At 45.1% G+C, this 27,456-nt stretch overlaps 1 protein-coding gene and 1 long non-coding RNA gene across 4 annotated transcripts in view; one reads left to right on the top strand and one right to left on the bottom strand.

The window, feature by feature from the left end:
• The window catches only part of VSNL1 (visinin like 1), a 114,203-nt gene that overhangs the window by 75,358 nt on the left and 11,389 nt on the right, over positions 1-27,456 (top strand). The gene's annotated exons all lie outside the window — the stretch shown is intronic.
• LOC140713411 (uncharacterized) lies at positions 1,781-26,006 on the bottom strand. The gene is made up of 3 exons (XR_012095489.1): positions 25,489-26,006; positions 4,124-4,208; positions 1,781-2,648 (listed from the first exon to the last, which is right to left on the bottom strand). It is a non-coding gene; the product is annotated as an uncharacterized lncRNA (long non-coding RNA).

Below are 27,456 nucleotides of genomic sequence, written 5' to 3' on the forward strand. Positions count from 1 at the left end.
AAATAGCTTCTGCCATTTAAATGGTTGCATATAGGGAGATCAAGAATTAGAAAGGATTCAGACAGATGTTGCTCCAGAAGAGCCCCCAAGTCAAGAGGAGAGAGATAGACAGTTTGCCGTATTAGGCAAATTGTGCTCAGCTCCCTTTGAAAGGGAAGTCCAGGAAGGTCGGGGAAATGAGCTGAGGGCTGGAAACACGCATGGGGAGGTGGCTGGTCAGAAAAGGCTTTCTGAAAGAGGTCAGATTTGAGCTGGGCCCTGAACTGGGATAGAATTCCGGGAGAAGGGCGCTAGTGGGGAGGGCATCACACCAGGAAGTCCTTCAGTGTGGGCAAGGCCCTCTGAGGTGTAGCTGAGGGCACCATAAGACTCGGGGGCCCCACTGTTGCTTGTGTGGCAACATAGACCCGGCAGCTCTTAGGAGGGGGCACTGAAGGCACACTTGCCTGTCATCCCCAGTTGGGGGAAACATTGGCTTAACAATGTTCAGCAAATTACACATTCACAATGAATCCTGTTGGCAGAACTTCCAAGCCCTTAGCACCAGGCAGTGCCTCTGACAGCATCATTACCCCTCAGTATGGATTTTGCCAGTTGTCATTTTCCCAAGCATTTTGGAGCCGCCTCTGCCTTTGCTCAGCAGTTACAGGGAAGCCAGCCCATTGGGCTCCATACGGCACTTCCTTTGGTTCTCTTGTCCTGTCCCCGTTTTCCTCCAAACCCATTCCAGTTTGTCCCTGCCTCACTCAGTCAGCTTTGGTCAACCCCAAAAGGGGCATTTATCCCCTCAGGGTCAGATCCAGGGCATTTTGTCTTCTTAGCAGGGACCACCAGGAAGAGACTCTCTGAGCAATCACTCTGCATTATGCCTTTCCTAAGGGAATTCAAATATTTGCATTTAGCAGTAAGAAAGCATGGGCAGTTATGGTGGCTACCCCGTGGAAAAATGCAAAACCACTCATTGGTGAAATAGAGAGACCAGAAGATTTGGGTCAGATAGAGTTGGGTTCCAATTTTCCGTGAGCCTCTGTTTCCTCATTTGTAAGATGAGAATAATCTCACAGAGGAGTTGGAATTAAATTAAAATGCCTAGCATATGCCCACACTTAGGAAGTTACCAATACTTCTGTTTCCCCCCACTTTTTTCCAGAGAGAGCAGAAGCTTTATGTAATACAGTTTTGGGCCAGTTTCTAGACTACTGAATAAATGTCTTCATCTTTCTTAACTACAGCTCCCATGATATCCTACATTTCCTCAAAAACCTACTGTATCCATGACATGTCATTAAACAAGAAAAGCCAATTGCAAAACCCTATATATTAATAGAAAGATGTGCAGAATAATCTGATTTTTGTAAAATATATACACATAGCTCCCTGTCCCCTCTCTTCATAGCATTTACTTCCAGGAACTGAGATTGGTGAGAGTGAGGGGGCCCCTCGTGCCTTATTTTATTTACTTTTTTATCACTTAAAGTTTTCACAACATGCACGGAGTATCACTTTTTAAAATATTTTGCTGACACATAGTAATCGTATTCATGAGGTGTAATTTGATGTTTTGAGCTGTATATGCATATGTTGTGGAATGATCAAATCAGGGCAGCTCCCATCACTGTTCATATAAAACTAAATTCTAAACAATAACAAAAGAAACCTCCTCTGACTCCCTTTGCCTCTGGAAAAGGTAAAATTCCATTTCCTTGCACTAGGCCTGTCTCAGATATTTGACTACAATTAACTGAATCCAACTAACAGCGGTTTAAACAGACAGGAGTTTATTTTTGTCACATACAAAGAAGTTTGGAGCTGGACATTTGTTTAGCATTGGTTCATGACTTTTGAACATCTCTGAGACTCTCTTGGTCTCTCCCTCATGAATACAAGATGATTGCTGCAGTTCCAGACTTCACATTACCATTCAAGTCTGCCAGAGATAGGGAAAAGGTTCCAGCTGCATCAGTCCTTTTTAATCAAGAAATCAAAAGATTTCCAAAAAGTGCCTTCTACCCACCCACCTTCAGAAGACTGACTCATCTGTCTCTTTGGCCTAAACTATACCACTTGGACAGGAAATAATAATGAAAAGCAAGGAACAAGATCATCATGATTCATTTTAGTCCAATTATCATCTATTTCCTGGAAAAGGCAAGGGAATGGATCCTCCCCTGCAGGGCTTGGGACTTGAACAAAAGCACAGTTGTTACAGAAAGGAAAAACTGGGAAGGTGGAGTAGAAAGGTGACTTAAGACTGTCTGCCAAAGGGCCCACTAACTTTCCTTCCTCACTGCTGTAGTCTGTGTACTAGCTCACATGGGTGGCTCACAGTCCCCAGGCATTCTGCAACATTGCACCCCCAGTCTTGTACTCAAGCTGTTCCCTTGACCTGTGACATTCTCCCTTGGGAGGCTGTGGTGACAGGAACAAGGCCCTCACATACTGTGAACATCAATACAAGCGTGAAGCCCAGCAGGCTCCATGTGACTTTTTGACTCTGGGTGGCCCCACAGCCAGCTTTGTGGCTCCTGTTGGGTTCTCATATCTAATTGATGAGCTCCAATCGGTGACTTTCTTTATCATGAAGGGTTATGAAATGGCATAATGTAGCCCTGATCCAGCGACACTTCTCTGTAGCACTGTGACGAGTCCTACAAAGAAGAGGCAGAATAGAGTGTACTTCTCCAAACACTGATGGGCGGCACAGTGGTAGGTGGTGTAAGCTGATGGAGGGAAATGAATTTGCTTCCTAAACAGCCAAGCTTGAGCTCAGTGTCACCCTGGATTGCAGTTACTTGTGTGTATGTCTCGACTTCTTGGAAGTCAGGGGCTGGCTGAGTATTCTTGAAAAGTTAACTGGTGAATAAGGATGGTTTGAGGATTTCCTTCGACTTTATGCCATCTGGACCCCAGAGTCCCTCCTGCCCACTGGCAGAACTTCAGAGCTACCCAGCCCCAGAGGAATGGTAAAGGAAGAAAGGCCCTCAAAGCTTAACAGCAGTGAGTCCTGATGGATAGGCCTCAGGGGGTGAGCTGTTCATCCATTCTCCCTTTACTAATTTCAGTATGGACACTATTCTGAGAAAGATGGGGAGTGTAACACAGAGAATGGCCTCCTTTGATACCCAGTTGTCCCTTGGGGGGTTGGCCGTACAGTGAAAAAGCTGGTTGTCACTGAGAAATAGCCATCAACCTGACCATTTTTGAGTTCCACCCTGTTCCTTTGAGCCCCACCCTGTCTAAGTTTATGATCTCCCCATGAACTTAATCTCATAGCTGTGGGAGAGGCTCCTAGGGGTCATTCCGGCCAACTTCCTGTCCATCAGACAGAAGGGGAACCTGGGGCTCAGGGGAGGGAAAGACCTTCAGCAGGAGGGCTTGAGAGGTTCCCAGCGAGGTGGCTCATACCTGTAATCGAGCATTTTGAGAGCCCAAGGCGGGCAGATCACCTGAGGTCAGGAGTTCAAGATCAGCCTGGCCAATTTGGAAAAACCCTGTCTTTACTAAAAAATACAAAAATTAGCCAGGCATGGTGGCACATGCCTGTAGTCCCAGCTACTTGGGAGGCTGAGGCAGGAGAATCCCTTGAACCTGGAAAGCGAAGGTTGCAGTGAGCCACGATCATGCCACTGCACTTTAGCCTTGGCAACAGAGCAAGACTCTGCCTCAAAAAAAAAAAAAAAAGGAAAAAAAAAAAGAGGTCTCGAGACCAGTACTCTGTCCATTGTACCTTGAGGCCTCTCATCCTTGTTCCCAAACCTATTTCCTGGCTTCTAGAGTTCATTCAGTTAAGTTAGAAAGAGGTGAAACAGCAGAAGTGCCCCAAGCCTTGTGTTAAGTGGGACCCTGCCAGGGTGTGGTGCTGCCGAGGGCTGGGTGGTGACTGCATCACACGGTGAACAGCAGCACTAAGGAGGCAGCAAGTAGAAGGGATGCTGTCTCCATGGCAACTGCTGTTCATCCTCAGCTTGTCAAGCTGGGCATGCAGGAGTTGAACAGGGCTGAATTGTTGCCCCCATCATGTGGTACTTTTCCAATTTTGAGATGCCTTCACCTGCATACATGCACATGCACATGCACGCACACACACACACACACAACCCCCACCTTACACTTTTTCCTCTACCTTTCTCCGGGGAAGAATAGGTGTGGTTTCCAGTGGCACAGTTCAAGCATGGCAGCACCTTTCCCACTCCAGAAAGCCGCAGTACCTGGAGAAAGAATATGGGGAGAGGGGTAAGGGAAGTGTGAAAGGACCAGCTCTTGTCCTGGTGTCTGGTAAGCAGAGGAGGAGTTTGGTGGTCACTGTTGCTGTCTGTGCTCAAGGATGTACTCGCCTGGTGTATCAGTTTCCTACTGTTGCTTTAACAAGTTACTACAAACTGATGGCTTAAAACAACACAAATGTATTATCTTACAGTTTTGGGGGCCGGAAGTCTGAAATGGATTTCATTAGGCTTGGGTTCCTTTTGGAGGTTCTAGGAGAGAATCCATTCCCTTACCTTTCTCACATCCTCGAGACTGTTTTCATTCCGAGGCTCGAGGCCCCTCCTCCATCTTTACATTCTGCTGCATAGCATCTTCAAATCCCTGCCTGCTTTGCTTACACTGTCACGTCCCCTTCTCTGACTCTTTTAAGGACCCTGTGATTACATTGGGTTCATCTGGATAATCCAGAAATAATTTCCACATTTGCAGGTCATTAACTTAATCACATCTGCAAAGTCCCTTTTGCCATGTAAGGTATCGTATTCACAGACTTCAGGTATTCAAATGTAGACATCATTGAGTGGACAGCGTCTTTCTGCCTCCTCTGCCCAGGTTCTGTGAATGTGGGCCCTCAATAACCATTATTGTAAGAGTAATAATAATATTTCCCACAGACAGAGCACCTAACGTGATAAGCACCCTGCTAGATTTTTACACATATTAACTGATTTAATCCTCACTAAAGCTCTACAAGGATGCCTTAATTATCCACATTTACACATGAAGAAATTAGACATGAGGAGTTAAGTGAATTGGGCCAGTGGGCTTAGGTAAGAAAGGCAGAGGAGGGAATGGCTCCAGGCATATGTTTTTTCCATATGTCACTGGAAAATTCTCCCAGCACTTTAGACCTACTGCTGCTTGTAAGCATTCCCTCATGATCCAGTGAATTGGTGGTGGGGTTGAGGGTAGGAAGAGAAGCTTGCAAAGAGAATCTGGCAGTCGGGGTGAAGGAAGAGAACCAATACCGAATAACCACTGTGTGCCCCATGGCAGAGGCTCTCCCAGGATGCTTCACAGGCTCCTCACAAGGCCCAAGGGGCTGCCATCTCCCCAGTTTTACAGAGAATACCACCAGTGCCCAAAGAGGTTAGGCAGCTTGCTTGAAGTACTCCAGCTAATAAGTAACACAACTGACATTGGATCTAGTCTTCTCTGAATCCAGAATCAGTATTCTTCCTTCTTTTATCTGTCTTTAACCAAGTTAACCCCATGGTGGAGGCCTGGGCATGGGTAGAGAGCAGGCAATCTTGGTCCATCTCCTCAGCATGCTAATTTTTCTTGGAGATTGAGGGGTAGTTTTTTAAGTTAACTAACTGATGGGTTTTGCAAACACATTTCAGTTTTTAAAAGGAGACATTTTAGGGCATGTAACACAAGTTTTACATGACTGTTAACTCAAATGCGAAACTTCAGACTCAGCAGCCCCTGAGCTTTCTGAGGTCCCAGGTATTTTCTACCCTTAAGGGTATTTTGGTGGGAAAGTTTGAGCAGTGGACCTCAACTTGTTCAATTTTCCCATGTTTGCCTTTTTAGAAAAGGTAGCTTCTAGGCAGGAAAGTAGAGAAACCAGGTCACAAACAATATTAGAACTCATGGTCCTGACTCCCCATCCAGGGCTCCCTCCTTGTGCTCCATCATTTGCCTACCCCTTTATGCATTTCCTCACCTGACGAATGAGGGTAACATATTCATTCACTGAATAAAGATTTATTGGGCATATACTATGATCAGGAACGGTACTAGACACCAGGGATTCAAAGAATTTGTTTGTTTCAGTCTTACAAAAAAATAAAAAGCAATCCCCCCTTAAAAGGCCCCCAGGGATGTTACAGGGCCATTCTAAGTGGTTACAATAACGTGTGGTGAAGGGCACTTGCCCTAGCTTGGAGTTCAAGCTTTCTATATGAGCTGAGTGCTAGAGCATCTGTAAGAAAATGCCAGGGGATAGAAAACATTTGAGAGGGAGGCCTTCCTGCAATGGGGAAAGCATGGAGGTAAGAAATTACAGGTCATATACTGGAAGGCATATTGGGAAACACAGAAGTTCATTTTGCTCATGCCTAACGTGTCCATCAGGCAGTGAGGGTGCCACTGTATGAACAGGTGAAACCCTGGAGACGTGAGCCAGGCCCCTCTCATGGGAATCTGACTCCAGAAAGTGATGAAAAACCAGTGAAGGGTTTTAAGTAGCATGGGTAGGATGGCTTCATGGAATTTTCTAAGTGGTTCATTCTGGAAGCAGTCTGGACAAGGGAGTGGCAAAGCAAGAAGGGCAGGCTAGTGGCAGAAATACCAGCAGGAACCTGGAGGGGATCCAGATGGGAGGTGGAGGGGCCCCGCCTTCTCATCCTCAGGGAAGATCTGCTGTGCTTTCAGTGCGCCTCCCACGTGGAAGGCTTCTAGGTGGGGGACTTGCGCTGCCTCCAGCCCAGGATTCCTCACGCACAGACAAAGCCTCTAATTAAAACCAAGGGGCCACAGCAGAATGCAGTCATCTTTCTTCCCCTGAGAAAGTGGGTGGGTAGGTGAGCATTATGTTATTCATGATATTATCTTTTGAGAAAAAGAATTCCACACCCACTATTGTATTTTATCGAGTGACGCTACAAATTGATTCTAAGCCTCAGAAATCAAAGCGGGTGTATAGAAAAAAAAAATTTGCAAAGATCATACAACCTTCATTTGCTAGTGTAAAAAAGTACAGACTAAGCCCCTGATAAATTCAGAAAAAAAGTAGAATGAAACTTCTCCATTTAATCTCACTGGGGAAGGCTAATTTGAATTTTACATTGTTTCTAAGGAATGCAACTTCTTCCTCTCACATTCAAGCATAATAAAGCCTTAAGAGAATATTTGTGTAATCAAATGCTGATGAGTAGAATAAAGCAAGTTAATAGGAAAACTATAATAGACTTATGGTTACATAATGGTGAGTCATGAGCAGTATGGTCATTGTTATATACAAGAATGAACTTGATGTAGGAAAGCTACTTTAAAAACAGTACCTAGCATATCACTTAACAGGGAATCTCACTTACCAGGCAGCCCTATAAAAATCAGCAGTTTCTTTCTTTCTTTCTTTCTCTCTCTTTCTCTCTCTCTTTCTCTCTCTCTTTCTCTCTTTCTTTCTTTCTTTCTTTCTTTCTTTCTTTCTTTCTTTCTTTCTTTCTTTCTTTCTTTCTTTCTTTTTCTTTCTCTCTTTCTCTCTTTCTTTCTTTCTCTTTCTTTTCTCTTTCCTTTTCTTTTCTTTCTGAGACACAGTCTCACTCTGTCACCCAGGCTGGAGTGCAATGACACAATCTTAGCTCACTGCAACCTCCACCTTCCGGGTTCAAGCAATTCTCCCACCTCAGCCTCCCAAGTAGCTGGGTCTACAGGTGCACAACGCCACACCCAGATAGTTTTTGTATTTATTGGTAGAAACAGTGTTTCACCATGTTGGCCAGGCTGGTCTCGAACTCCTGACCTCAAGTTATCTGCCCGCCTCAGCTTCCTAACATGCTGAGATTATAGGCATGAGCCACCGTGCCTGTCCTCTTTTGTTTTATTTTTTAATAGAGAGGAGATGTCGTTTTGTCACCCAGGCTGGAGTGCAATGGCACAATCATGGCTCAGTACAGCCTTGAACTCCTGGGCTCAAGCAACCCTCTCGTCTCTGCCTTCCGGGTAGCTAGGATTATAGGCACATGCCACCACAACTAGCTAATTTTTTTGTTGTTGTTTCAAATATTTGTAGAGACAGGGTCTCGCTATGTTGACCAAGATGGTATGAAACTTTGATCCTCCAGCCTCAGCCTCCCAAAGCACTGAGATTATAGGCATGAGCCACCACACCCAGCCAAAACTAACAGTTCCAGGGGAGGCTACTGATTTTTAGACTGGATTCTTCTGGCTGCTGGGAAGATCCTGGTGAGTCAAAATGAGAGAGGTGGGGCTAATAGTGAAGTTTGCCTCATGTCCTCATTCTCCTCAATTTTTCTGTGTCCCTGTCCTTGCCTTCCTTTTCCACCCATCTATCACAGACATCAAATCCAGAGGTATTCCAAAGCAGGCAGCTTTGGAATACCTCTGGCACCCTACCAGATTTTACCTCTGGCACCCTACCAGATTTTACCAATTTTACATCTGAGCACGAACATAAAAATCTTCAGATTCTATCTCAAAAAAAAAAAAAAAAAAAAAAAAAAAAATCAGGCTGAGCACGGTGGCTCATGCCTGTAATCCCAGCACTTTGGGAGGAAGAGACAGCTGGGTCACTTGAGGTCAGGAGCTCAAGACCAGCTTGGCCAACATGGTGAAACCCTGTCTCTACTAAAAATACAAAAATTAGTCGGGCATGGTGGCAGGTGCATGTAATCCCAGCTACTTGGGAGGCTGAGGCAGGAGAATCACTTAAACCCAGAAGGCAGAGTTTGCAGTGAGCCGAGATCGCGCCACTCCACTCCACCCTGGGCCATAGAACGAGGCTACATCTCAAAGAAAAAAAAGAAAAGAAAAGAAAAGAAAAGAAAGAGAGAGAGAGAGAAAGAAAGAAAGAAAGAAAGAAAGAAAGAAAGAAAGAAAGAAAGAAAGAAAGAAAGAAAGAAAGAAAGAAAGAAAGAAAGAAAGAGAAAAGAAAGAAAGAAAAAAGAAAGATCTTCAGTGAATCTTAGTAATGTTGCAGAACTTTCTCCTTAGTTCAACTAAAACCAGGCTCTTGTCATATGACCAGGAAAGATTAGGCTCGTGGACACATAGAAATGTGAGGAAAACGGAATTCATTGGGCAAAAAGAAAAAAGACATAAAAACTCGGCAAAGCAAGAGGGGGCCTTGCCAACAATTTCTTGCCTCACAGATCAAATCCTAGGTCCCCACACAGGAACAGGAGAGGCCAGACTCCTCCCTGCTGCAAACGGTGTGAACTTCCAGCTGGTCCTCCCAGTGCACAGGAGGGTTCCAATCCGCTGTGGCCATGTCCAGACCAGCCCTTGGCAGTTTCCCTCATCTACACAAAAGCATCTGGTATAAACACTTGTGGGGTGGGTTAGAGATTCTCCAGGGATTCTTTTTTATCTGTCTCAGTAATTCATAGCTAGTGCATATTAAAGCGATCATCCAGCACAATCAGGTAAGCTTGTTTTTTGGCCAGGAGTTTAAGGACAGTTTAACATTACAAATGCTATAAATACTTCATAATTATATCAATATCTTAAAAAAATTGAATAGATGTGATTAAATATGAATTTAAAATTATTCTAAAGTCCACTTGTAAGAATAAATAGCTGAGAGAGACCAGCTGACTTGTAAGTAAGTGGGATACTTGTTCTGTCATAAATGAAAACATGCTTTACAGCTTCAGTAATTAAAACAGTATGGTATTGATGCCACAAGAGAAAAATGGCAAGAACAGTTAAATCAGAGCAACCCCAGCCAGGTGCAGTGGCTCACACCTGTAATCCCAGCACTTTGGGAGGCCGAGGCGGGCGGATCACGAGGTCAGGAGATCGAGACCATCCTGGTTAACAAGGTGAAACCCTGTGTCTACTAAAAATACAAAATTAGCTGGGCGTGGTGGCGGGCGCCTGTAGTCTCAGCTACTAGGGAGGCTGAGGCAGGAGAATGGCGTGAACCCAGGAGGCAGAGCTTGCAGTGAGTCTAGATTGTGCCACTGCACTCCAGCCTGGGCGACAGAGCAAGACTCTGTCTCAAAAAAAAAAAAAAAAAAAAAAGAGCAACCCCTAGCATATATAAGAATGGAAAATATGATCAAATGCTGTCATAGACTAAAGGCTCCTGGGATATCTGGTTGAATTTTTGTGAAGAGAGAGTGGAAAATAAATTTAGATCCTCTTCTTCCACGAGACACCAAATAAATTCCAGATAAATTAAATAATTGATAGCTTACATTAAATAATAAGGAAACAAAAGTGACTGTTAATTGATTCCCTGGTGAGGATGGCTTCTAAGAGTAAACTTGATGGGAAATATCTGTTAGATTCATAACGTAGCTAGCTACAACTTAAGGTAACGTAGGTCCAAACATGCCATAGGCCAAATTCAAGGCCAAGAACAAACTGGAATTCTGTGATAGAAACACGTTGTGGTGAATTATCATGAGGACTAAAGGAGCAGATCAGGAACACTAATTTCTGCAAGGAAACTTCAAGGAAGACACAGAGCACAGTCTCCTACACTTGTTTCTGTGTTAAAAGTCAGGGTTGATTTTGGCTGATCAATTTCAGACCCAATGCTTTTAGGTAACAATGTCTGTGTGGACAGGTGGGATTATCTCCAGACCTGGATTATCTCCAGGTCTGAGGCTCACTCGCTGGGAAACCGTGGATTTGTCACCTCATCTCTCTGTGCCTTTTGTCTCATGCATAAAATGTGAAAAGCAACAAATGTGATAGGCAGAATAATGTGTCCCCCCTTCACCCCAGGGTATACATGTCCTAGCCCCTAGAATTTGTGAATATATTATGTTACATAGCAAAGGTCATTTATGGTAGTAGATAGAACTAAGGTTCTATCTACTTACTTAATCAGCTGACTTGAATATAGGGAGAGCATTCTGTATTATCTAGGTGGGCTCAATGTAATCACAAGGGTCCTTAAAATGGAAGAGGGAGGCAGAAGGGAAGGTTGGAGTGACTCAATGTGAGGATTCCGTCTGCCACCACTGCCTTTGAAGAAGGAGGAAGGGGCCACAAGTGAAGGAATGCAAGCAGCCTCTTGGAGCCAGAGAAGGACAGGGAGTGGAATCCACCCCCCTAGAGCCTCCAGAAGGGAATGTAGCTCTGCCAACACCTTGATGGTAACTCAAAGAGACCCATGTCAGACTTCCAACTCCCAGAACTATAAGATAATAAATGTATTGCTTTAAACAAAATGGTTGAGATAATGTGTTACAGCAGCAACAGGAAATACTCAAATAATTAAGATAATTAAATGAGAACACCTGTGTGAAATGTCTACTATGGGGCTGGATATGGTTTGGCTCTGTGTCCCTACCCAAATCTCATCTTGAATTACACTCCCATAGTTCCCATGTGTTTTGGGGGACCCAGTGGGAGATAATTGAATCATGGGGGCAGTTGCCCCCATACTGTTCTTGTGGTAGTAAATAAGTCTCTCGAGCTCTGATGGTTTTATCAGGGGTTTCCGCTTTTGCATCTTCCTCATTCTCTCTTTGCCTGCTGCCATCCATGTAAGACGGGACTTGTTCCTCCTTGCCTTCCGCCATAATTGTGAGGCTTCCCCAGTCATGTGGAACTCTAACTCAAATTAAACCTCTTTTGTAAATTGCCCAGTCTCTGGTATGTCTTTATCAGCAGCGTGAAAATCAGACTAATACAGGGCTCAGTTAAAAGTACCCTGGTTACCATGCCAGTAGCAGCTGGAGTGGGCTTGATATTGGAAACTAGGTTTCCTGAAGTCTCTACTCCTCAACATACAAATGTAAAACTATTTTTTCCTTATAATTCCATATAGTAGTTGTGCTGTGATGAACTATTATCTCCTTTGTAATAGTTGCTTTGACAGCATTTTGGCAAGATTACCTAAATTAGCGTCACTCTGTTATTGGTTATCAGAACAGACTTATTTCAGGTATTTAAGACAGCCTTACTCAATTAAAAAAAATCCACCTCCAGCTCAGTGCAGTGCTCTCTTTCCCTCCCCAGCACAGGCTGCCTTGTCTGTGGCTGCAGTTAGGAGGCAGGGACTGGGGGCGGGACGATGTGTCAAGGATCAGCACTTGGCACTCACCCCTTCCTCTACTACTAACCAGCTCCTCCACTCCTTCATGTACTGAGGCAGAGAAGAAATAGAGAAAAGGGAATTTCAGTAAGTTCCTTACGGAACTAGGCCAGGTTACAGCATCTCCTTGGCTAATTTTTTTAACAGCTCTCAGCTGAGAGGGGACACAGTGCCGTGGTCCCCCACCCCCATAGTCAGGTGGTTTCTCTCTCAGTGTGGCTGGGTCCCAGGCTTTTTATGGACTCAGAATGGGGAGTGCATGCTGATTGGTTTGTGAATATGCAAAAAAGGTTAAAGTGAAGCCAGCACCCAAAGGTGGGCACGATAGTGTAGAAAAGCAATTAGGAAAGGGTAGGTAAATGTAAAATAGGTGAAGGCTGGGGTTAATCAGAGGAAAGCAAGCCAAACAAGAAAATAGGTTCTCAATGGTCCATGTATTTGACTTGTAGCTTGGCTTTCGGGCTTTCAGCTGTCTTTAGCTTGTCTTCTAGTCATTAAGTATGTACCTTGGAAGTGGGGTGTCACCATGGACCCACCCTATCTGCCTAGATTTGGCTGCCTCCTGCCACTATCACTGGGATTTTAGCCCAGAGTGCCCTCTTGAGTCATTCCCTCAGGCTCAGTGCCCTTACTCCAAAGCTACAGGGCTTGCAGCTCTGTGAGAAACGGAGGTGGCAGTTCATGCTGCAGAAACCTCATCAGTTGGGAGACATAAATAAGTAAGTGGATGTTCCTTGTTCTTGGACAGGAGGACTCAGTGCTGCAAAGATGCCAGTTCTCCTTAATAAATGTAGCAGCTCAAAGCTATCTCAATCAAAATCTCATCACAGTTTGCTTTGTTTCATTGCTTTGCCACTTGATCTAATTATTGTAAAGCTCCTCTGGAAGAATATATTTTCAATAATAATCAAAAGAAGAAAAGAGAAGAGGATAACTTCTACATATTAAAATCTTTTATAAGCTTGCAATAATTAAGACACTATACTATTAACGGAGGAATAAATTGACAACCAAAGAAAGAAATAATAACTAGTTCAAATATATCAAACATACACCTGCATATATGGGGCAAAACAGCATTTTATTATTTTATTTGTTTATTTTTTACAAGATGGAGTCTTACTCTGGTGCCCAGGCTGGAGTGCAGTGGTGCAATCTCAGCTCGCTGCAACCTCCGCCTCCCAGGTTCAAGCAATTCTCCTGCCTCAGGCTCCTGACTAGTTGGGATTACAGGCACGTGCCACCATGCCCGGCTAATTTTTGTATTCTTAGTAAAGACGGGGTTTCACCATGTTAGCCGGGCTAGTCTCGAACTCTTGACCTCATGATCCACCCGCCTTGGCCTCCCAAAGTGCTGGGATTACAGGCGTGAGCCACTGTGTGCAGCCCAAAATGACATTTTAAATCAGAAAGGCAAAAATGGACTTTTCGTTAAATCTTATAACAGTTGTCTAGCCATTATATTCACAAATTAAATGTGAATATTCAAAGGTAAATGAGAGAGAGAGAGGAAAGTATTAGAAGAAAACATAGGGAAATATTCTGAATCTCGGTGTGGGGATGGACTTTCAGAATGACACCAAAACCAAACTCCATTTAGGAAAATACTGATGCTTTGATTATATAAAAATCTAAATTTTGTACAGGAAAAAAAACCAAGCTTGTATATGATCTTTCCAAAGGATATAAAAAAGATAGTGAACCTCACTAGAAATCAGAGAAATGCAAAAATGGTTGGATAATATTGTATCATTGTTCTGGTATCAGAGGCAATGTCAAGGGTGCATCACACATTAGCACTCTGGTTAACTATTGGACGGTGGTTTGACAATATGGGTCACAAATAAGATTTGTGTATTCCTTCACCAATAGTCCATGTTTAGGAGATACCCAGATCAATTTTACAAATAAAACATTTTAAGGTATGAATAACAGTGAAGATGTTTTAAACCATTGTCAGAGGCTCCAGATTTGATTAAATAAAGTATAGAACATTCATATAATGGAATATTAATCAGCCACTAAAAAAGGGGTCATATATTTAAAGCCAGTGACCTGAAAAGGTTTTCATGACTTAGCACCAAATGAATAAATCTAGAATTATAAATATACATGCATGTATGTATAAACATGCAGAATGCAGAACCATACACAAGTACATACTTAATGACTAGAATGAAGGTAAGGGTTTTTTTTTGTTTGCTTTGTTTGAGATGTAGTCTTGCTCTGTCACCCAGGCTGGAGTGCAGTGGCATGATCTCAACTCTCTACAGCCTCTGCCTCCCAGTTTCAAGCGATTCTCTTTCCTCAGCCTCCCCCGTAGCTGGGACTACAGGCACACACCACCATGCCTGGCTAATTTTTTGTATTTTTAGTAGAGACAGGTTTTCACCATGTTGGCCAGGCTGGTCTCGAACTCCTGACCTTAACTGATCCGCCTGCTGGGATTACAGGCGTGAGCCACCACGCTTGGCCAGGTAAGGTTTTTTGTATGATTCACTGCTATATCCCCATTGCGAGAAACTTTGTCAGTGTTGAATAAATACACATTGAATCAATGAACTCCTAGAACAATGGTCACTGTGTTTTTTTTGTTTTTATTTTTGTTTTTGTGATGGAGTCTTGCTCTCTCCCCCAGGCAGGAGTGCAGTGGTGCAATCTCAGCTCAGTGTAAGCTCTGCCTCCCAGGTTCAAGTGATTCTCCTGCCTCAGTCTCTCTAGTATCTAGGATTACAGGTAATTTTTGTATTTTTAGTAGAGACAGGGTTTCACCACGTTGGTCAGGCTGGTTTCGAACTCCTGACCTCGTGATCTGTCTGCCTTGGCCTCCCAAAGAGCTGGGATTATAGGCATGAGCCACCACGCCCGACCAAACATTGGTCACTCTTAATAATAACTTTAAGTGGTAGGTTTTTGGCTAATTATTTCTTAATTTGTGTTTTAAATTTTTTCTTCATAAATGTGTATTATCTTTAGAATAAGAAAAAAACATTGCTATTTTCATTAAAGTGCCTTAAAAAATAGACACAGCAAATCTCCTTCAGTTATACATTGAATAAATCACCCTTTGGAGAAGAATTATGAAATGCAGAAATCAGCATTAAAAATACTTCTTGGATGATTTGGTATGAAAAGTAAGAAAAGTGCCGGTTGCAGTGACTCATGCCTGTAATTCTAGAACTTTGGGAAGCCAAGGCAGGCAGATTGCTTGAGGCCGGGAGTTCAAGACCAGTCTAGCCAACATGGTGAAACCCTGTTTCTTAGTCTGTTCTCATGATGCTAATAAAGGCATACCTGAGGCTGGGTAATTTACAAAGGAAAGAGGTTTAATTGACTCACAGTTTCACATGGCTGAGGAGGTCTCACAATCATGGCTGAAGGTGAATAAGAAGCAAAGTCATGTCTTACATGGCAGCAGGTAAGAGAGCTTGTGCAGAACTCCCTTTTATAAAACCATCAGATCTTGTGAGACTTATTCACTATCACGAGAATAGCATAGGAATGACCCTGCCACTGGGTCCCTCCCATGACACATGGGAATTATGGGAGCTAAAATTTAAGATGAGATCTGGGTGGAGACACAGCCAAACCATATCACCCCATCTCTACTAAGAATATAGAAAAATAGCTGGGCATGGTGGCGTGCACCTGTAATCCTAGCTAGTCTGGAGGCTGAGGCATGAGAATTGCTTGAACCCAGGAGGCAGAAGTTGCAGTGAGCTGAGATTGCACCACTGCACTCCAGCCTGGGCGACAGAGCGAGACTCTGTTTCAAAAAGAAAAAAAAAAAAATTAAAAGTAAGAGCTGAATGTGATGGATCTAGCAGAGGCCACCTTCACCTATTGAGTTAGTCAGGAAATACTTATTGAATATCCGTTGTGTTCCAGGCACTAAGAATACAGACATGAATCAGGCGTGACCGTTCCCAGGAGGATGTCAGAGCAGAGATGGGGGCAGGCATAAAACAGCTCGTGACAAGACAAGGCACAAGTGACCCTGTGCATCGATACAGGGTGTTGTCATTGCTCAGAGGGGAAGCCCTTAAACTCAGTTTAGGAAGGGCAGAGAGTTGGAGTATGGGGTGGAAAGCAAAGAGCAGGCTGAGAAGATAGTTCAGAGAAGTGCTCCTTGAGCTGAGTGATAAAGAACTAACAGGAACTAGCAAGGAGTGAGGGGACAAGAAAGAAGCATGGGCAAAGCATGCAAGAACACTCTGGAAAGATTTCCCATGGATCGGCACTAGCTTAGAGTGTCTGAGGAGGGGAGGGTGGTGGAGAAATGAAGCTGGAGAGGTTTGCAGGACCCAAGCCCAGAAGGGCCTTGTGGGACTGGACTAAGCAGAGTGACTTTCATCCTAGAGTGTGGAGGAGGAGGCGGGGAGGGCATCAAAGAGCGTGCAGTAGAGAGGTTAAGGCCTAGACTTGCAGATGCGCTCGCTCATTCTAACAGCAGTGTGCAGGCGAGACTCAGGGCTGGCAGGTGCCCAGCCCTGTGCTCAGAAGGACCTCACACTTGGCTTACTGCTCTGCTGCTGCCATCTTGATTCTTAATAATTTTAAAACAGGAAGCCCTACATTTCCTTTTGCACTGAGTCCTGCAAATTATGTAAGAGGTCCTGGCAAGACTTGAGGCAAAGTTTGTTATGCAGTTGACCAGGAGAGAAGGCAGTAGGAAAGATGTCCCTTCCCATCTCAGCCTTTGTATTTAGGGGTCTTCTCAACACGTGTCCAGGAAAGAAGCAACAAATAAAAAGTCTATGTGTGACATTTACCAAGGTGCAGACAATGCCCTGCAATGTGTTCGTTGTACAAATGAGGCTGAGGCAAAGCTTAACTATGCCCCTTCCCCTCCCCTTATCTCTCCTCTGAGATCAGCAGAGTAAGAATGCGCCTCTCAGGTAGTAGTAGGGTGAGGAGGAAAGCAGGTGTTTTTGTGTATTTGTTTTTTGTTTTGCTGATATCACAACTGCTAAAGAAGAGAATATGGTTAGCTCATTCCCATAGTCACACAGCTCCATCCCACCCACTTAGTGCTTCAGTGCTGCTTCCACATCCTCCTGGAACCCCTCAAACCCCAGCCAGAGCCTCCTCACCCCATGGGTCCCACTGCAGGGAGTTACTGCTCCTGCTTGGTTCTGACTCACGGTCAGGCTCTAACTGGCAGCCTGACCCCCAGCTCCTTTGAACACACATACACACATGTACATACACACATGTACACACACGTACATGTGCACATACATACATATACACTTGGCTCGGGGCACATGAGGGTTTGTTTTTGTCATCATGAGGTTTTCCTTCCACACATCTCGGCGTGCACCAGCTGCTTAGCAACAAGCTGTTGGGCAGAACTGGGAATTAAATATCTCCCTGGTTGCTGCAACCACAGGTCCCAACAAGGAGGGGAAGGGTCCACCAGAGGGACTGGGCTGAAGGACAGGGGTGTGTGTCTCCTAGACGAACACTCAGAGATGGAACAGTCAGGGCTCTGGTCCTGGGCCAGGAATCTCAGAGGCCTGCTGGGAATGGTGCTCCAGAAAATAGAATCCCGACAGCAAGCCGTGGGTGGTGGGGAAGCTGCAGGATGGCTGATGACAGGTGGAAGGCAAAATGTAAAAATTCCTAAATCTCTGCTGATGGGATTTGCCTCAGCAAGATCTGGGCTCAGGTCATCATCGTGGCCACCCTAAAATCTAGCATCCTGGCTTTTGCTTCTTGCTTTTGGAGTTTAAGCTCAAAAGCCCCTTCTCCTAGGAGTTCTGCCTCTCATGTAGCATTGAGGCAGAGGACATTAGCACCAGGATTCTGCAGTTGGATTTTCTAGGTTCACACTTTAGCTCTGCTGTTGACTTTGTGATCTTGAGAAAGTTACTTCATCAGTCTGTGCCAGTTTTCTCATCTGTGAGCCCCACCTCAGAGGACTGTTGTGAGAATTACATTAAAACAGGTAAAAGGACTTTTTGTCATGTCATCTCCAAAACAGACATCCACAATGCTGAGGACAGAAGGAAGCAAACTAAGCTACCTTTTTAAAAGTGTCTTCCATGTGCCTAACACTACAAAATGCCGTTTACCCATGGGATTGATCTTTCCACACCCATGGAAACCGAGACTTACACAAAAAGTGCCCTGCTCAAGGCCATGCTTCAGCAATGAGGCCAGAGTTTGACGTGGTCACTGTGGCTCTGTGGCCCTCTCTCATTCCTTAAGCCAAACTGCCTCCACTATCGCTTTTCAGAGAAAGGGGAAAAATACTAATTTATCTGGCATGTGGGGTGGGGGGCGGGTGTCAGGATTTGGTGGAAAGAGCTCCTCCCCAGAGTAACATTTTAGAATTATGATATGAAGCCAGTATAATTACCATAGCACTCCCTGGCATATGGTACCTGAGATGGGGAAATAGTAAGCCAGTGTCTTGGGAAAATGAAAGATGTCATTAAGGTACGAAGGCAATAGACACCTAGATGTGGAGTGAAAACATGGATTCCACCAAGCTCCAAGCAAGCAGAAGGCCCCACCTCTCTGGCCACACTCACTGGCCTAGAAGGCTGGGGAGTCCAAGGGTGGGAAAAGGCTGCAGCCTGTGCTCAGAGGCTCATGGTTTTCCAGGTTAACACACAAGCCCCTGCTTCCCTGACCAGTGGATGCTCACACTATGACATGTACGTATTCCCGAAGATCTTTTATGGCAACAGCCGGTACATGCCCTTTCACACTGTCTGCACTGCTAAGAGCTGCAGGGTTCAGTATGGCAGCCACGGGCTGCATGTGGCTTTTGAGCACTTCGAATATGGCTGGCAGGAATTAAGTTGTGCTGTGAGTAACGACACATGTACCTGCCTCAAAGACTCAGTCCAAAAACTCAAATATCTCACTGATAACTGTAATAGTGATTACATGTTGAAATGATGTAAATTTTGAATATAATGGGTTCAATAGAATCTATTATTAAAAACTATTTTTTTACCTTTGTAATAAGAAAAATTCCAATTCCTTATGTGATTGGCATTTGTGGCTCATGGTATCTTTTTATCGGACAGGGCTACTCTCAAAGGTACCCACAGTAGGCTTTGTGTTTGGAGAGTTCTTTGGCAGTCACAAAACATTGGCCTCTCTTTATGACAGAATCACAGAAAGCCAGACCTGGAATGAGTACCCTTAAGCTGTTTTGTTCAATCTCCTGATTTACAGGCAGAGAAACTGAGGCATTGAGAGGAGAAATGATTCCAGTGTTCCAGGTGCCATCCATAGGCCATCGCCCACCCAGATCTAGTCCTTTCTGCCTGCGCCCCCCAGAGCTGGCTGTCCGGTTCCTCTCCAGCCCCTCTTGCCCACCCAGCTCTTCCCCTTCCCTCCCCTTCCCTCAGGGAAGGCTGGGAGAACTCTCCCAGGGGAGGCATCTTTATTCATGAACCTGGCCCATGGGAGGCCGAGGAGCCTGTCTGAAGGCTGCTCTCTGCTTTCCCTGCAGACTCAGAGAGATAAATGTGGAAATGTGCGAGAAGAGCTTCCCCATCAAGAGTCAGGGCTGCTGTGAAATCTAATACATAAACCAGGAGGGGTGGAGGAGGCAGCTCCAGGGCTGCAGCCAGCAGTCTCCTCAGCAACAGCTGGGCCCTTGCTCTCCCTTAGAAAGGCTCAGCTGACCTCTGGGCATCTGCCCAGGCTGGGCTGTGTTTCTGTTTCCCACAGCACCTCCCCACAACACCACAAAACTGTACAGGTACGGCCCATCTCCAGCTACCATCCAGTCCCCGACCCCACCCCAGGATGCCTCCTCTGACTTCTCCAACCTGCCTGGGCTTCATCCTCCAAATCCCAAGTGCCTGGAGGCTACACTCTTGCTTTCTGAGGACCCTTTAGCAGCTTCTGCATCACGGAGTGTGTGCTATCCAAACCCCAGCCTCAACCCAAACCTGCTGAAGCAGAATTTGCATTTTCATGAGATCCCCAGGGGATCTGCTTTGGCCCACACCGGTGAGAGCAGGGCACTGTGTCTGGTTTATACTGTGCCCACTGAGCCCACAGCACTGGGCTCCTGGTAAATATTCCAATCACAGACAGAATGACCTATGTTGAGTCCTTGAGGTTGACGCAGCACTTTACTGGATGTGGTCTCACATAACTCCCCCACGGCCCTAGATAATGCTGAGCGGTCAAGTCAAGACTCTCTAAGTGACTTGGCCTATGGGAGTTTTGGAAGAGGTGCTGACCCCACGTGCTTAGTTTCTTTGCTGCCTCTGTCTCACTAGAATGCATGCAGATGTGATACTAGTAGTAGAATTCAGATGTTGCCCTCTTGGGGGTCTGTGTTCCTATATTAGGTAGATGAGAGATATGTAGAGTCTATATAGCCCCAAGGCCAAATTGCCTGAGTTCAAATTCTGCCACTAACTAGGTATGTGACCCTGGGTGGGTTACATAATATTCCTATGCCTCTGTGTACTCATCCACATAATAGGGACGGCAGTGGAACCTACTTCATAGGATTGTTGGCGGATTACACGACTCAATATGGGTAATGTGCTTACATAGTGCCTGACACATAGTAAGTGTTGCAAAGTTTAATTAAACCAATGTCTTTTTTCAAGTGTAATGTTGAAGACTTTGCAGATTTAGAACCACAGGAGTTGGTAGAACTCCTAGGGCTCAGAGGGAGCCAACTCCCTCGTTGCACACAAGAGGAAACAGGCCCAGATGGTTGAATCCCTCTCCCAGCATCTCACAGCCAGTAAGTGGCATGATTGGAACCTGGACTCATGCACACTCAGCCTGCTCCTCGTTCCTACGCCCTACAGGACACGATTAGAAAGTAGAGCGAGTTCCAGACCTGGCGCTGAAGTCCAAGTTGCCCACCCAGGTGTGAGCGCCTGCTCTTCATCCTCAGTAGGATGGGAGGAACCTAGCTATGAGCTCTGCTAGCAAACTCTCCAGAGATTTCCCCTCTGCCCTGAGATCTAGTCTCTAAGTTGATCCTTCTTGACCACTGAGGCAAGAATCAGATCACATGAGCTGCAGTTACTTCTTAGGGAAAGGAATAATCAAGGAGTTGGGGTTTGGGAGGAGTGAGCAGCATAGGAGGGCCCCTTCCCAGGGAAGTATTTTGCCGACTCCCCCTGCTCTCCCTCAAATGCTTTGCAGTGAGGATAAGGAAGTGTGAGGTCTCTGATGCCCTGGCGTGGCCACCCTTTTGTGTGGGTTTTATGTTCTTGTTCTTTGTGTCCATGAGTTCTGACTCTTGTTGCATCTTGTGGCAATTCCAAATAAACCCTCCCAGATACCCGCAGGGCTCTGGTCTTTCTATTATTTTGCTAAGGGGCTGGCATGGGTGAAGGGATCTATTGCCCCAGCTGCCCTTCAGGGGAGAGAGAGGCCTTTAACTCCTCATAACATCTCGTGTTGCAAAATGCATTGCTTCGAAGGAAATATTGGTTTTGAGCAAATTTGGACTCCGGATGACCAGGGTTCTGTTTGTGCTTGGCGATAATAAAAGGAAGACAGAGGTATACCAGGATGCATCCTACACGTCCTGCAAGGGGAAACCCACCTTCTTGTCACTGGTTGTCTCAGCCACCTTGGCTGGGTTTGCGCTGCTCATTAACTTTGGGTGTGCCTCTGTCTGCCTCCCTAACCACATGCAGATCCTGGCCTCAGCGTCTGCCTTTCTGCATCTCTCTGAGCACCTTGCCTAGTATCTGCCACATATGGTGCACATAGTGGATGATGATTGACTGACCACTTAATATATTGTTTTCTATACAAGAATGAAAGAAGATAATTTCCTCTTCTGGTCATTTCCTTTAAAGAATATATGTACTCTTCAAATGTTCCTTAGTTTTCATATTACTGGCACATATTCAGAACACAGCCTTGCTGAAACTAAAATAATAATAACAATAATAATAGCATCTTTCATTGGCTGAATACCTATTATGAGCCCAACACTTTGCACACATCATGTGTGTGCCTTACACACATCATCCTAATCCTCACAGCTTTGCCACCAGGGTCATTCAAAGAAGGGAAGCCCAGTGCCCCTAGGTACACTACTCTTCAGTAGTGGAAGAACTGGAACCCAATCCCATGCATTCTGACTCTATTCCAGTGTCCTCCCCATTAAATCCCAAAGAGCCCAGCCCAGCAGCCAGTTCTCCTCTATCCTTTCCCATTTTTTATATGAAGAAACTAAGGCTGGGTGTGGTGGCTCACTCCTGTAATCCTAGCACTTTTGGGAGGCCAAGACAGGAAGATCACTTGAGGTCAGGAGTTCGAGACCAGCCTGGCCAACATGGTGAAACCTGGTCTCTACTAAAAATACAAAAATTAGCTGGGCGGGTGGCATATGCCTGTAAACCCAGCTACTGGGGAGGCTGAGGCAGGAGAATCGCTTGAACTTGGGAGGCGGAGGAAATTGCAGTAAGCCAAGATTGTGCCATTGCACTCCAGTCTGGGCAACAGAGCGAGACTTTGTCTCAAAAACAGACAAACAAACAAACAAACAAGCAAACAAAAAAAAAAAAAAACAAAAAAGAAAAAGAAAAAAAAGAAAGAAAGAAAAGAAAAGAAATTAAGGCTTTGAAAAGTCCTTTGCCTGAGACCAGGTCCCACATGTAGTGAACTGCAGAACTGATATTCAACCAGACCCATGCAACCCCGAAGCTCACACTCTTCACCACAGCATAGCATCCTTACTTCTCTACATGATGCATTTCCTTTGTTTCTTAGCCTGCAACCAGATCCTATCCTATACCTGTGGAGGCAGAGATGGGACCATGTGGGGCTCATATAGTTTGGGGAGAAGTTAAAGATATTACAGTAACGCAGAACAGGAATACATTTAGGAGAGCATGTTAGAGTTGGTAGGAAGCTTCCTCTCCTCCAGAAAAGAGAAGCCCCACCTTCTTAGGCAATGGCCCTCAATTTGTTCATTTCTGACAAATGTGTTCCATTTATTTTATTTATTTTATTTTATTTTTATTGACACATAATAATTGTATGTATTTGTGGGATATGGATGATATTTTGATACCTGTAAATAATGTGTAATGATCAAATCAGGGTAATTAGCATATTCATTACCTCATTTATCCTTGTTGGAAATGTTCAAAATCTTTTAGTTATTTGAAATATACGATAAATTATTGTCAACAATAGTTACCCTCCAGTGCAGTAGAACACTAGAACTTATTCCTCCTATCTAGCTATAATTTTGTTTCAAATGTGTTCAACTTCTGCAGATAGAACATGCCTGGCTCTGACTGCCATTGCTGTCACCAGCTGTGCTATAATAGCTCTCTCCCCAGGATTCCAGACCTGGTGGCCAATGGCATTCCAATAGGGTTCTAACTGAGATGAAGCCAGGCTCAGTGTTCTCATCATTGCCACCATGATGCTGTGAAATGAGTTGGGTGCAGGGTGAAATGAGAATTGACCTTGGATAGACCACTTTATTCTGGAGGAGGAAGGGAGATCAAATAAGTTTTAGAACCAGTCGTGAAATCTGCTGTTCTACCCACTTGGGTTGGAGCAAGTGAAGACAGTACGAAGGGAGCGGCCTCATTCTAACTTTCCCTATAGCAACCAAGCTGCTCCCATGCACCTACAAAGATCCTCACCACTTACCTAGTTTCAAATTCATAAAAACAATCTTTCCAATCTGGCAGACTGGCTCTAAATGGAAACTCACCACCATTTCCAAAGTGTAATTTGTTATTGACGTCCTGGTTTCATAACAAAGATTAACAGGTTGGTGGCTCAATATTTACTAGGAAGAGAAGTACTAGAATAATCCCCTACCCAAAATCAAAATGCCATTGACCCGATTTGTAGTGCAAATGGTGTATTAGACAGAAATATAAAGATAGTTCATTTGATTTTAAAATCTGAGCAATTAGTAAGTACCCTTCAGGGTCTGTGACATTTCCAATGGAGACAGAAATAGGGATAGAGAGACAGAGATAGACACTTCAACTTATGTGTAGGTACAGAGATAGAAATAGAGAAAAAGACATGATCTAGATATAGTTGTTTAGACATAGACATAGGGATAGAGATAGAAATATGAGACAGAGAAACAGAAGAGAGAGATTCACCCTTCAAAGTTTCATCCTATAATTAGGGCATTAGGTAAAAAGGGAGTGGTAGGTGCTTTGTTCAATGACAAATCCAAAGTCATGAAAATAACATCCCTTCTTTTTTAAAAATTTTACTTCCAGAATCAGAAAAACTAAATAAAACATTATAGCTAAATGAAACGTTGAAACTTATCTGATTTATCCCTCATTGTATATCCAGGGAAACGAAAGTCCCAAGAGGCAAGATGACTTGACCTTAGCCACACCCAGATACTCTGTCACTCAACCAGCATCTTTTCCTCTGCAATAAATTGCTTCCTTTACCCATCCGAATATAGTAGCACTTATAAAGCACCTACAGCATACCAGAGCCTTATTCGAGAGCAGTAAGTATACAGTGAAGAACAAAATATAATCCCATCTTTAACATAGAGATGATTCTGGCGGCTTTTCCCATGGTGAGCATTCTTTTTTTCTTTTCTTTTTTCTTTTCTTTCTTTTTTTTTTTTGAGACGGAGTCTCGCTTTGTCGCCCAAGCTGGAGTGCAGTGGTGCAATCTCGGTTCACTGCAAGCTCCACCTCCTGGGTTCATGCCATCCTCCTGCCTCAGCCTCCCCAGTAGCTGGGACTACAGACACCCACCACCACGCCCGGCTAATTTTTTGTATTTTTACTAGAGATGGGGTTTCACCATATTAGCCAGGATGGTCTTGATCTCTTGACCTCGTGATCAGTCTGCCTCGGCCTCCCAAAGTGCTGGGATTACAGGCATGAGCCACTGCACCCGGCCTAATTTTTATTTTTAGTGGAGATGGGGTTTCCCCATGTTGGTGAAGATGGTCTTAGGATCTCTTGATCTCGTGATCCACCCGCCTCAGCCTCCCAAATTGCTGGGATTACAGGCGTGATCTATCACGCCCGGCCAGTGAGCATTGTAATGTGAAGGAGACTGGAAGGTAAGGAGGCTGGATTTCTACTGCCTGATTCTCATTTTTCACAAAAAAGCAGAAGAAATTCTCTGGGAGTTCATGACGTTTCTGGGGCAGTCTGTGCGAACAGAGAGATCTGGTCTAGGACATAAGTGAAAATTGCTTATCTTGCCCCAGGAGGCAAAACCCCTTCTCTAGAAATTTAGTTCAAAAGTAATTTTATTCTCAAATAAAAGTAATTATACAAGAATCACAGGCTAATAATGGCTGCCTTGTAATAAAGACTATAATGTTGAAGAAGCAGTGACGTTAGAGAATGGAAGTTGTTACCCAGAGGACAAGGGATGGGGCCGCTCTGAGAAGCAACCTTAGGATCTGTGTGACTCCTTTGAGGGTGGGGGTGGCTGAGGGTGTCTTTAACCTCCTTCTGGAGAGCCTACATGTGGAAGGAGCTCACGTGTCAGGCTGCACCTACCTTTGGCTTGTCACATCTGCTTGAGGGCAGAGACCAGGCCTTCTATCTTCTTATTTGTGGTTGCCTCTCCTCACTCTCCCTCCTGCCCTCACAAAGCTCAGCATGGAGCCCAGCACCAATTGGGCTTCTGTGAGTATCTGTTGAATGAATGCTTTGGCAGGAAACAGTTTTTGGACTCACCATTTCTAATTAAGGGAAAATGTCTCTCCTCTTCCCATCCACGTGACTAAGTGCAAGTGCTGCTCTGGGCTGATTCATCTCCTCATGAGTCATCTGCTTGAGTAGTAATGTGAACAGGCTTGCAGGCCAAGTGGTGAGCCTTCTGCAGCACAGCCGGCTTCAGGCAGCTTCCAGAGCACATTTCAACCCTTCTACTGGTCAGTGGGTAGATTTGCCCTGTCTATCAAGGCCTCGAAACGATCTGCTTGCTGAGTCACTTGTTTATTTAACAGACATTTACTGAGCATCTACTGTGTGCCTGGCCCTGTACCAGGCACCAGAGATTACAGCAATGGCAAAACCAGGTCATTCTCGGCCCCATTTAGCTTACAGTCTACTAGGGAAAAAAGGGCACGAATCCACAATCCTGTGAACATTTCTTCACAATTGTAACAAATGTTCCCTAAGAGGGGACCCAGTGACACGCATGTGTGTAACAGGGGTCTGACCAAGACCAAATCAAGGTCTAAAGAATGAACAGGGGTTCACTGGGCCAAGGGCAACAAAGGAACTTTCAGACAACAGCAGCAGCACGGCAAAGGTTCCATGACCATGGCAAGGGAGGGAGAGACAGCAAGGCCCCAGAGAGTGAAAGCGGCCCGGGGACAAGGGAGCCAGGGGTCCCCGAAGCTGGACACAGAGGCGGGGACCAGACCCAGAAAGGTCTCTGAGGCCTGGAAACAGTCTTTTTATTTCTTCTGAGAACAATTAGATGCTATTGACGGGTGTGGGAAGGAAACTTGACCAAACATGGGTGTGCAAAGTTTCCCCTGGAGCTGTGGTGACGATGGATGGAAGGGCCTCAGTGTAGGGGAAGTTAGGAAGCGATGAATGTACCACGACAATGAGGTCCTATTCCTGGGGGGAGGCCTCATGAATGTGAAGAGCTGAAAGCCAAAACCAAATATTAAGTGACCTCTCAAAGGCATATGGTCAGCATCTCAGGGCACATGAGACCCCATCACTAACCTTCTGCCCATTGGCAGGAGGTCTGCTGGAAAGGCTTGACCATCCCAGTTAGGGCCTCAGCCCCCAGGGCAAGGAGTTAGGGGTGAGCTCATCTGAACAGCTCCTGTCCTTGGCGGCTCCCACAGGAGGTAGACAAGCCCAGCAGGCCTAAAGCAAAGAGCAGCCTGACAGTGCACGAGGGAGAGGGAGCCTCCGAGGTACAGCGTAGCCAAGGAAGGTCAAGACCCCAGAACAGAGAGACTGAGGGTCTGTCTGCAGGGCTAGTGTGGGAGGAGAAGGAGACTGCAGTTGGTGCTGGGAAGAACCAGGGCTTTGACTCAGATGGCACTGAGTTTGATACCCCTGCACCCCTTAGTGATGTGACCTCATGCCAATTACTTACCCCAGAAAAATGACCCTCCTCCAAGTCCTACCCTTGCTGAAAGAATCACCTGGGGTGGCCTGTGAGAAGGACCTGCTTAGGGCCTTGTTCCATGAGAGACACTCATGAAACGGTAACCACTGTCTCAGCAGCAGGGCCTGAAGAGGTGGGTACAAGACCAGGTCATCCAGAACAGGCTAGAAGACACTGGCTAATTCCGGCAAGGTAAGGGGAGATGACCTTGGAGGTGGAGCAACTGTATTGCAGGGTGATTGTATTTGTATGTTCACAGGTCAGGCGAAATAGGCCTTTGAAATTTGAGAACAAAATTCAAACACCCAAGTGAGGGTGTTTGAAAAGCAACAATGTCTTACGAGGGACTGGGTGGCAGACCTCTCCAAGACTGTGAGCAGCGGAGC

This window comes from Chlorocebus sabaeus, chromosome 14 (assembly GCF_047675955.1).
Source record: "Chlorocebus sabaeus isolate Y175 chromosome 14, mChlSab1.0.hap1, whole genome shotgun sequence".
NCBI classification, from domain to species: Eukaryota; Metazoa; Chordata; class Mammalia; order Primates; family Cercopithecidae; genus Chlorocebus; species Chlorocebus sabaeus.